Source organism: Acomys minous (assembly GCF_964271855.1).
Source record: "Acomys minous genome assembly, contig: scaffold_45, whole genome shotgun sequence".
NCBI lineage: Eukaryota > Metazoa > Chordata > Mammalia > Rodentia > Muridae > Acomys > Acomys minous.
The window spans coordinates 662250-674152 of record NW_028182163.1 but is presented as its reverse complement, the minus strand read 5'-3'; positions in this window follow the sequence as shown (position 1 = coordinate 674152).

Here is an 11903-nt window from a genome sequence, read left to right as displayed (position 1 = left end):
CCTCAAATGATACATATTTGGCATGTTCCACTGGCCTAACCCCATTTATCATGGTACAGCCTTTCCTACAACAATATGATTACTGTGTGCTTGTTCAGCTACTTCCTCGATTAACAGTTTATTCTACAGATGAATTTCTCAACTTCTGGACTCCTCCGGGTACACCATCCAGAGTCAAACGCGAGCCCATTACAGCCGCAACCATCGCGGTTCTACTGGGGCTCGGGGCTGTCGGGGCCAGGACGGGCATTTCATCTTTAGTGATCTCCAATCAAAACTATCGCCAGCTTAGTGCAGCCATAGATAAGGATATTGCTGAAATACAGGTTGCTATGGCAGCTTTAAAGGATTCGCTTTCCTCCCTTGCAGAAGTGGTACTGCAGAATAGGAGAGGGCTAGATTTGCTGTTTTTACAACAAGGGGGATTATGCGCAGCACTCAAAAAAGAATGCTGTTTCTATACCGATAAAACTGGGATCGTAGAAGATAGCATGAGGAAGGTCAGAGAAAGTCTAGAAAATCGCAAGCGGGAGCGAGATAGAGCTGAATCCTGGTATAAAAACTGGTTTTCTGCTTCCCCTCTTCTGACTACCCTCCTCCCTTCGTTGCTGGGACCTCTTATAGGGTTCTTGTTACTAATATCTTTTGGACCGTGGGCTTTCAGAAAGATTACTGACTTTGCCAAACGCCAAATAGACTCTGCCATACAGGGACCCACCCATGTGGAAGTTCATTACCACAGGCTCGAACCACCTGACCCCAAGGCAGAAGACTGTGCCGTCCTTGATAATGCGGCTAAAAGTGGCCTCGACTTCAACAAGCTGAGACCTAAGGGCTTGAGTCGATTGTTCGCTTGAGAGGGTGCGAGGCTAAGCACTGCAGGGAACCATGCCAGACACCTCGGTAGGTTCCTGAGGAGCACGCCTGACTGCATATAGGCTGACGCGCATAAAGGATGTTACTATCCTTTTCCTGTCCTCCGCAAACGCGTCTGGGAGGTTGGGGACATGTGTGACCTGAAAAAATGGCCATGCAGTGACCTCTTAACGCAACGCCCATCTTCAGGAGGGTCAGGCCTCTACTCCCCTCTCTCTCTCTCTCTCTCTCTCTCTCTCTGCTTCTATTTAAAAAAGTGGCCTCGACTTCAACAAGCTGAAACCTAAGGGCTTGAGTCGATTGTTCGCTTGAGAGGGTGCGAGGCTAAGCACTGCAGGGAACCATGCCAGACACCTCTGTAGGTTCCTGAGGAGCACGCCTGACTGCATATAGGCTGACGCGCATAAAGGATGTTACTATCCTTTTCCTGTCCTCCGCAAACGCGTCTGGGAGGTTGGGGACATGTGTGACCTGAAAAAATGGCCATGCAGTGACCTCTTAACGCAACGCCCATCTTCAGGAGGGTCAGGCCTCTACTCCCCCCCCCTCTCTCTCTCTCTGCTTCTATTTAATAAAGAAGGGGCAGATGTCCAGAGCCAGCCCAGGGTCATTCAAGGCTAAAAGAATCTACTGGCTGAGGCAAAATTCTGAAGCCCCATTCCAAAGCTAAACTTCCTTATTTCAGCCTCTGCATAACTTCCTCATTTCAGCCTCTGCATAACTTCCTCATTTCAGCCTCTGCATAACCCCCTCCTTTCGACCTCTGCATAACCTCCTCCTTTCGACCTCTGCAGATGTTGTTTAGCCGGGACTTTCCAAGAGATAGTTAGCTAAAGTAAGATAGGAATTGTTTCAAGATGAATCACAGGATGTTCCCCTGCTGAGATCACCTGGAGACATTCTCAGACCCCCTACTGCTTGGCTCCTGCTTCCACCCCATATAAGCTTTTGCTTTTGATTCAATAAAGAAGACCTTGATAGGAGTTCTACTTGGTCTCGCCTCCTTCTTTCTCGTCCCATCTTTTCAGGTATGGCTCCCCTCGCGACCCCGTAATTACTGGTCCTGCTGGACGGGACACCTACCTAGTTTTACTACAATTTGGTATGCTATGCTTGGTTGATATACGTGAGAGGCCTGCCCTTTTCTGAAGAGAAAGAGGAGGAGTGGATGGGGGTACAGAAGGGAGGTATGGGGAAGGACTGGATGGAGAGGTGTGAGGGGAAACTGTGGTGAGGATATAAAAAAATATATGAAAAAAATTTTAAACAAATAAAAAATGGAGAGATGCTTCAGTAGTTAAGAGCACTGGCTGCCCTTCTAAGGACCTGGATTTGATTTTCAGCACCCACTGGCAGCTTACAACCATCTGTAACTCCAATTCCATGAGTTCTACTCTAATACCCTCTTCTGACTTCTGTGAGACCAAACATTTATGAGATACACATGCATACATTCAGGCAAATCACTCATATACATAAAATAAAACCAAAAAACACTTAAGAAAATCAGGTGTGAACATTTGGTGTTTCGTTATTTTTCCTATGACTTTTCTTACTTTGCGGCAAGTTCATATTGTTGAATTTTCTCATGTTCACTACTGAGTACACCTGATTGGATAGATAAGCGTGGTCCCTCAGATGAGAATGGCCACCATAGGCTCATATGTTTCAATATTTGGTCCTCGGTTGGTGGAACTGTTTGGGAAGGATTTGGAGGTGTGGCCTTGTTGGAGGAAGTGTGTGAATGGAGTTGGGATTTAAGGTTTCCAAAGCCCATGCAAATCCTAGTTAGTTCTCTCTGTGTGCTACTCTTGGTTAAAGACAAGCCACTGGGCAAAATGTCCTCATTTCTACCACAGACAGAATTCTGCCTTAAAAAAGGACAAGCTTGGATGCAGGCAGAGTGGACAACTGAACTCTGTCAAGACAGGGTAAGCAAGTCCTCAATAGTTCCTGCCTCACAAATATGTCTGTCCGATATATAGGCCCAAAAGCTGAGAAAGATGCTCCAACATTATAGAGAGTTTTGGGTGACTATTCAGGTAGCAAACTGTCTCTGTCATGTTCTCATTTGGAAAGTTACTAACTTGCACTGCTGGCATACTCGGGTAGTCAAGTTTATTCCTTCTCAACTCTCTGATGGAGTCAAAGACCAGGTAGCTTAGTTTTACAATGAAGCTTAGTTGTTTAGGGGTTAAGATGTTTTTAGGTCTAGATAGATGTTTTAAGTTGATAATGACAAGATGTGATGGAGCTTGATTTACATTCAGAATTTTAGATCCACCAAGATAAGAAAGATGTTTTCTTCAAAGGTGTCAAATACAAATAGCTAAAACACTAAAAATGTAACATATAATTCCTGATTCTGTCATGGTTCTTCTTGCTATAGGTAGTTTATTATATATGTGTGTGATAATATAAATGTATATGTAAAAAATATGAAAAAATAAAATTAAAATAAACTAGCTTTAAAAAGATACAAGATATTAGCCACTACTCCAGCTCCATGCCTGTCTGCTTCCATGCTCCACAATATAATGGCCATAGGCTCTAATGCTCTAGAACTGTAAGCCCCAGTAAACGTTCTACAAGTTGCTTTGGTCGTGGTATCTCTTTATAGCAATAATAAAATAATTTAGACACTGGCAGAGAATCTTAGGCTAGAAAGAAGCAAGTTCACTTACAATTGCAGAAATAAGATTCCAAAAAGAATATTGTCTTTGTCCACTTGAGTTACTATAATAAAATAACTTAAACTGGTAATGTATAAAGAATAGAAATTCATTACTCACAGTTCTGGGGACAAAGGCATCTGCGATTGAGGTTTCAGAAAGTCCAGCTTTTTCTGAACACTCAAGCTTTACTTTCAAGGTAGTACCTGGTTGCTGTGTCTTCACACAGTGGAAGGGATTGATGGGGAAACACTCACTCTCTCAAGCCCTTCACAAGGGTGCTGATCCTACCCATGAGGGTATCACCCACATGGCTGAAACATCACTCAAAGCCATCACCAATTTAGAAAATTATATTTTGTTAATTCTTTAAGATTTTCAAACACCCTAATTTGATAATATTCACCCACCCCCTTCTCTCCTCTTCACTCTGAACCTACGCCCATTTTGTCTGACAGTAGATGTTCTGTTCCTCTGGCTCTTGAACTCTTTCCATTTCTTCTTCTGAGATGCTTCTTGAGTTTAGGTCTAGGGCTTGTGCTGTAGATGTAATCTTTAGGGCTGTCCACCCCACAGAGCTGTTCTCTGTGTTCTGACCAGTGAGTTTCTGTAACGGTCTCTGTCTGCTGCAAAGAGAAGCTTCTTTGATGAGGAGTGAGATACACTATCTGTGGGTATAAGGATAAGTATTTAGATTGCAGTTCAACTGTGGCAGTAGTGGGTTCTCTTCCGGGTTCTATGGCCTTACCAGCTGTAGGTAGTTGGCTGGGTTTACAGTACCAGTATGATTTCTCTCATATTGAGCCTTACGTCTAAATAGCTATTGGTTACCTCCAGGGTATAAGCATCACTACTGTGCCTTCAAAAAATGCCTTGTCACAGTGGTGCACACCTCTAATCCCAGCACTCAGAAAGGCAGAGGCAGGAAGATCTCTGTGAGTTTGAGTCCAGCCTGGTCTACCAAGTGAGTCCAAGATAGCCAAGGCTACACAAAGAAACTTAAAATATATATTTTTTCATTCTGATCATTGTTGAATAAGACTATTGATTGCTGAAGTCATCATATTTTTAAACCATTACTTTGAGGAGTATATTCTAGCATAATTTTTGGGGGCTACCAACATTCAGAACTGACCAGTTATCATGACCAGATTCCTTTTGAATTACTGTCATAAATATGTTTTAATAGCTCTGGGATAGTATAGTAAAGCTGTACTGCATTCTGGTGGCCCACTATTTTAGGAATAGCAAAGGAATTATTGTCAAGGCAGTATCAAGTTCAATAACCACTTTCCATTCTTCTCCTGCTGGTTGAGCTTTCTTTACCATAATTATGGAACTCAGCCCAAGGCCCATTAAAAGGCGACAGCTAACATTTTCATGGCTGCACTGAGCTAATGCACACAAAGTGATAACAGTTAGTACACGCATGTTTGCTGGCTCTTTAATTGTGAGAGCCCCATTCTACTGCTTCCTGAGAAGCTACTATTGTAAATTTAGCATGCCTTTCAGCACTGGTAAATGCGATAATTGTGTGAGTCCAAAGATTCCCATTTAGCATAGTCAAGTGAAAACAGAGGAAAGGGTAGGTCCCACCCCTAGTCACCTGAATGAATGCTATGGGACACACATGTTCCCTCATTCATAATAGCTACCTTAATAAAAATATTTAGACTCTAATGTAATAGCCACAAGACAACAGAGCTTTCTTTTGTCTTTAGACAAAAAGGGGCTCACTAAGATGCCCAGGATAACCTTGGATTCGATCCCGAGCCCAAGTTAACCTCAAACTTGGCAATCCTTCTGCCTCAGCCTGCAGAGTGACTAGGATTGCTGTCACTGTGCCACTAGGCCTGTCAGACTTCTTAGTTGACAGTTACCCTCAGACCTTCCCATCTTTCCTAACGTATCTCCAAAGTCGCTGGGCTAATCTTTAAACTTCTGCAAGTACTTCTTTGCTGGCTGTGTATCCAGGATTCCCATTTGTGCTACTTTAGTGCCCTCTATTGGCTCAGCTATTTTCACCAGCACAGTAACAGTAAATAAAGGCAGACAGATTGTTTGGGCAGTCCTTAAAAAAACAACACATTATTTTAAGTAAGTTGTTATGACCTCTGGAAAGTTCTTCACAACCATTCCTTCCTAGTGTACAGATAGCTCTTCTTACTATAAACCACAGATGGTCACTCCAATGCCATGACATTGTTCTCGACCTGTAGTACTAATTGTACTTCTGCCTCCCGCATGCAAGAGTCTATATGGGCAAATGTCAATGGCCAATTTGGACTGATTCAAAAATACTGCCCAAACATCATCTAGACAAACAAAAGTGATGGAACTATCTAGGGAAGAGTTAAATTTAATCCCTCAGCTCGCATCTCCTCACGAAAGGGAATTATAGTTGGACTAAAAATTCCCTTGTCTGTGATCATGCCGGGGCAGTGGGAACCTGCTCCATTTGCAGGGTTTGAAGAGTTCTGCATAGCCACTAGTCTGCATAGACACTAGTGACACATATTGATGTACCGCTAACAGGCTCTGGGCTTAGGCAATAAACAGTAAGACTGCAGGGTGCACACAGCACCGCATGGCATACCCAGGCATGAACTTAGTTCTTGGTCTCACAAGGCTAACAGTATGTAATTTCACTTGCAAACTACAGACTACATCCAGTCAGCCTGAGTCCCTCTGAGCCATTATCAGACCCTGATGTTAGCCACAGGACCTGTTTCAAAATCTTGCAATTTATGCTTTCCATAGATCTCTTTTCATAAAAATGCCTAAACTTCACTGGCTTCCTGGGCCCATTTTTGATAACCTAAAATGAGTTTATTTGGCTCTCCAGTGTCACCTGAGAGCCCTTGCCATGGCTGAGGGTTCCACTGTCTCCTAGAGGAAGGTCTTCCCAATGCAGCAGTACCCTCAGACTTTCCAATTTCATGGAGACCCTCTGCTGGCTCCCGTTTCCCTGTCCTTTTTTCTTCTGCTTTGTCTTAGTATCATGGCAGATTAGATACAGTTTTACATGTACACGTTGCTCATGTACATATAAATGTATATATAGCAAGAGCACATGTTGTGTCACTGTTAAATGTCTTACACCAGCAAGTGTGACATGACTGCATGGGATGCTCTTTGAGGAGCACTGCATGAGGAGCACTGCATGAGGAGTACTGAGTGTCTTGCATAATTTCTATGAACCCTTTCTAAAGGGTTCATAGCCCCAGCTATAGTGTAACAGTGTATGACATTTAGCAGTGATACAACATTTGCTCCCGCTATGGTCCTGGTTCCTGTACCCTCAGCGCTGCAAATGCGGTGGAGTACAGGCTGTGCACTAGTAGCCTAGAGAGTGAAACCAAAGAAAGGTGGACTTTACAGAAAGACTGAAAGGCCTGTGCCCACATCTCTGCTGTCACTAAATGGCCTTGGGCAAATCACTTGCCCTATTAGTTCCCTAAAATGGGGCCAGTAGCAGAACACAAGGTTGCCTGTAAGCATGGAGTAAGAAGCTTTGAGATGTTCTTTGCACCCACATGTCTACATAGGATGAAGACATTTTCTTTAAAAGAAGTTGCCCAAATCATCTTCATTGTCCTCTTCATACTTTCCAAATGTCAGCATAATTTACATGGATTCCAGAGCTTTGCATTCTGGCTTTGCCAGGGCCCAATAGTAGGACCTTTGGTTCCTTAGAACTTTAGGAATTTGGGGGTCTGGGGACTGAAAAATAGAAATTTACATGTTCTTCACAAAAGGGCTCATAGAAACGATGCAAGTAATGTAGTGTTCCTCATGCAGTGCTCTTCATGCAATGCTCCTCAGGCAACATTCCTCATGCATTGCTCCTCATGCAGTACTCCTCATATAGTGCTCCTAAAGCAGTGCTCCTACAGCAATGCTCCTCATGCAGTGTTCCTCATGCAACACTCCTTATGCAGCTTCTTAATGCAGCACTCCTCATGCAGGGCTCCTCATGCAATGTTCCTCATGCAGTGTTCCTCATGCAGCGCTCCTCATACAGTGTTCCTCATACAGTGCTCCTCATGCAGCACTCCTCATGCAGCGCTCCTTATGCAGCACTCCTCATGCAGTGCTCCTCATACAGCCCTCCTCATGTAGTGTTCCTCATACAGTTCTACATGCTCCTCATGCAACATTCCTCATGCAGTGCTCCTCATGCACTGCTCTTCATGCAGTGTTCCTCATGCAGTGCTCCTCATACATCCCTCCTCATGCAGTCTTCCTTATGCAATGCTCCTCATGCAGCCTTCCTCATGCACCGATCCTCATGCAGTGCTCCTCATGCAGTGTTCTTCATGCAGCACTTCTCATGCAGTGCTCCTTCTACAGTCCTTCTCATGCAGCACTCCTCATGTGACGCTCCTCATACAGTGTTCCTCATGCAGCTCTCCTCATGCAGCACTCCTCATGCAGCCCTCCTCATGCAACACTCCTCATGCATTGCTCTTCATGCAGCGCTCCCTATGCAGCGCTCCTCATGCAGTGCTCTTCATTTAGCCCTCCTCACACAGTGCTCCTCATGTAGTGCCCTTCATACAGCCCTCCTCACGCAGTGCATTTCATACAGCACTCTTCTTGCAGTGCTCCTCATACATCCCTCCTCGTGCAGTGTTCCTCATGCAATGCTCCTCACGCAGCCTTCCTCATGCAGCGCTCCTCATGCAGTGCTCCTCATGCAGTGTTCTTTATGCAGCATTCTCATGCAGTGCTCCTCCTACAGTCCTTCTCATGCAACACTCCTCATGTGATGCTTCTCATACAGTGCTCCTCATGTGATGCTCCTCATACAGTGCTCCTCATGTGATGCTCCTCATACAGTGCTCCTCATGTGATGCTCCTCATACAGTGCTCCTCATGCAGCCCTCCTCAAAGAGCATCCCATGCAGTAGTGTCACACCTGCTAGTGTAGCTCTGCTTTCTGCAGTCTGAGGCTTCCCCCAGTTTGCTCATGAAAGAAAGGGGTTAAGCCATTTTTTTTTCTCCAAGGACTTTAACACTAATGTCCTATGACACTTTGTAATATATTATGCCAGTCCCCACAAGACAGAATTGGAAGAGGAGCAATTTAAAGGTGGGTCCAAAGCCCTGGCTTCATAGAAACTAACTTCTTGTTCCTGGCTGGCCTTCTCATGTTGTACCCTGGACCCTCTTCTTCCTAATTTCCTGTGGTGAGTTCTATGACCGCCTTTTCTCTCTCAGAACAAGAATATTTCTCTTTATTATATCATTGTCACTGTATAACATATTCTTTTAAAAGTTGTTCTGTATTTTGTGACCTGACCTGCTTCCCAAACCCACTTGCCATCCACCTCAGCCAGTCTTCTCCATTTCCTTCCTTTCAGTTACTCAATTAAATTTTTTTATTAAGGGCTAGAGAGATGGCTTCTATCTCCTGTGCTTCCCAGCACCCACCTGGTGGCTCATAACCACCTGTAACCCTAGTTCCAGAAGATCTGATGCCCTCTTCTAGCCTCCTTGAGCACCAGACATACACATGTAGTATGCATATATACATGCATACACACTCACACACACACACACACACACACACACACACAAATAAATATAAATAAGTCTTTTAAATCTTGGGCATTATTCTTGAGTCCTTCTTTCAGCACATCTAAGCATTCAACAAATCTTTTCATTCTGCCTCCAAAATTCAGCCACATGCATCAACTTTCTCCATTTCCACCAGTGCTGCACTTAATCAACCTGCCACCATCTTCAGCAGAGAATTGCTATAATATATCAACCTCCCATCCTTTCTCTTATGGTAACCAGACTGAGCTTTCAAAGAATGTCGATCAGTCTGTGTGTTTTCCTTGCCTGAATTTGTCCAAACCATTGTCCTTTGATTTTCTGAGGCTCCATATAAAAGCACCATTCCCTGCCTCCCCAGCCTCACTGTAGAGCCCCAGCCTCTCTGAACTTCATGCTAATCATATACCCACAACTCATGTCTGTTGGACATTCCTGCTCAGGCTCCTTCCTTTCCCTGATACGTTAGCTTTCAGTCCTCAGGATCAACGTCACCTGCTCAGGGACACCAGTCCACACAGCACAACACGAAGTGTCATCTCCCTCCTCTACCACAGTGTTCTACATCGACAGCTGCTCTCTGAGATCTTTCTTATGTGATTTTCAGGCCATTCTACTGACATCAGGACCCTACCTTATCTTCTTTGCTGGTGCCATTTCAGAGCCTAGAACTACATATGGCTAAGCTGTTCAGTAAATAATTGTAGGAACACAATCAAATCAACCCATGTTGGCCTTGCAGCACTATTATCATTTCACACCACTAGAGGGCAGTCATTTCATTAGAATGAAGAAATCGGTGTCCTTGCATACATCCTAATTTGTCCATAATTGACTTTAATCATTAATGGCACAGTTATATTTAAGAAAAAATATTTTTCTATAAAAAAAAAAAAGAAAGGCCCTAGATTTTTAAAACAGCCACCGGGCTTAAGTCCAGGCAACAGTTTATTCCAGAATAACAAATGGTGATATTTTAAGCAGGTTTTCTGCTTAATGCTGTTATTCAAATTTGTTTGTTTTGAAATTTTCATTATATAGAGTGATATGTTTAATTTGGTGATGTGAATTGTCTAGGAACTCAGATGCAAGCCTATGCACACAGACTGAGAAAGGCTGTGGATGAATGAGTTCTGGAGATGAGGCGGAAGCTGCTGATCTGCATCTGGTGAAAGTGTTCTGTGCCATAAAGCAATGCTTGCAGGACAGCTTCAAATGAGGATCACTTTGTTGTATGATGGGTGGATTTTGTGTCTATGACAAATGTTCTGTGGTGCCCCAAGGGCACAGGCCATTTCTATCTTTTCTGTCCCTTGTTCTTAGCAGAATGGCTCTTAGTGTTTCACTTTTTGTTTTATGGTATGTCTTCAGGAATCATGTTCAAGGTCAAGAGGCAGGAGAAAACCTTTCTGTTAAAGACAGTGGCCAGCACAACCTTTAAGGGAATCTGGGAGAGTCAGGATCTGTTTAGCAGCAAGAGAATCATCTCGATGGGTAGGTCAGCCATGATTTACTGCCAATTACAGGCTATGTGCTACCATAAGTGGAACCAGTTTCCCTTAGCATCAAAGGAAGGGCCTCTTACACACTCAACAGTATCTACGTCAACCCTCTGCTGTCGCTCAGGTGTCCCTGAACATGTGATTCTTCAGATGGCTTAAAAAGGAAATGACACAAGCTCCAGAAATCTGCAGATGTGACCTCTGCTTCGGATGCCTGCTTCTAGCTTCCTTCCTCTTCTGAGCCAACTTCTCCTACACATTCATGGTGGTTGGGAGGAGGTCCCAGTAGATTCCTGCTTATCCTTAAACTTTGCCTAAAATGATCTTCACTAGTCCTTTCTTGGCCCTAGCTCAAAGCTTTAGGCATGTTGGGTCATCCTTGCTCTCACAGACAAGTCCACTCTGGCACACAGCACACTGATCGGTAGCTATTTGGGTTTTCTCTTTGTTCACCACAAGAGTGAGCATGGAGCCTGGTACATAATGTAGCTTAATAGCTATGAACTAAACAGATGAGAATTGCAGAGCTGTGCTGTGCAGTGTACATGGAGCTGGGTAAAACTCACAGAGAGACTTGCATCATTATCATAAAAGAGTATAGCTTTCAGAGGAGACGTCCTTGTTTTGTAATCACCTTTTTATATAGAGTGGACAATAAATCTTTATTAGATAGATAACTTGAAAATATGCTCTCCTATTGTCTCAGGGAAGTGCTTTTTGTATGAACCACAAGGATCTATTCTCTCTTCTGTGGCTGGTACTTTCAGCATCCTATGAAAGGAACCACTGCTTAACCCAAGGCGACAGACATCTACCCTTTTGTTTTCCTTTAAGACTGTCTAGTTATATAGCCTTTACATTTATGTCTTCAACCCATTTGAGAGCTAATTTCTCTACATTGGTATGAGGTAGAGGTACAGTTCCATTCTTAGGCACGTTTATGTCATGTTGAAAACATTCTTTCTGCATATAGTTGTCCTCGTGCATTTGTCAGAAATCAACTGGAGTCACACATGTAAAAATATGAAGATTTGCTCATGAGCCCTATTCTCAGCCATATTTTGTTAGTCCTGACTAAGTCAGGGAAACAGACACAAGAGAAAATCACATGCACACACAGCGAGAGAGGGAGAGAGGGAAGGAGAGGGAGGGGAGGAGGAAGGGTCAGAGAGAAGAGGGAGAGAGAGAGAAAAAAAGTGTGTGTGTGTAAACATATAAAAGTGACTGATTTGCACAATTGCAACAAGGTCAGCACTGTCAGGAAGACCAGACCACAACCCTGACACAGGTA